Source organism: Nanorana parkeri, unplaced genomic scaffold (assembly GCF_000935625.1).
Source record: "Nanorana parkeri isolate BGI_ZX_2015 unplaced genomic scaffold, ASM93562v1 scaffold2031, whole genome shotgun sequence".
Classification (NCBI taxonomy): Eukaryota; Metazoa; Chordata; class Amphibia; order Anura; family Dicroglossidae; genus Nanorana; species Nanorana parkeri.
The window spans coordinates 23,475-23,704 of record NW_017308299.1 but is presented as its reverse complement, the minus strand read 5'-3'; the positions used below and the strand labels follow the sequence as shown (position 1 = coordinate 23,704).

The following is a 230-nucleotide window of genomic DNA, read 5'->3' as shown; positions in this document are numbered from 1 at the left end:
GCTATGCTAATAGCGTATCTTCTCAGAAGCTGCACACTGCGCGCGCCGGTTTAAGTAGTAACCAGCACACGCTGTATGCAACTTCTAACAGCGTGGGAGACGGGAGGCTGCGCTTGTTGGATCCCGGAATCAGGTGAGTATTAGAAGAAGAAAAAAAGTTGTATTTTATGTTCTATTCTTAGTTCTATAATGTCATTGTAGTACTTTCAGGTGGAATACAGCTTCATAAG

At 43.5% G+C, this 230-nt stretch overlaps 1 protein-coding gene across 1 annotated transcript in view; it reads right to left on the bottom strand.

Moving 5' to 3' along the window:
* LOC108800452 (fibulin-7-like) overlaps nt 1-230 on the bottom strand; it is an 11,752-nt gene that overhangs the window by 8,450 nt on the left and 3,072 nt on the right. The gene's annotated exons all lie outside the window — the stretch shown is intronic.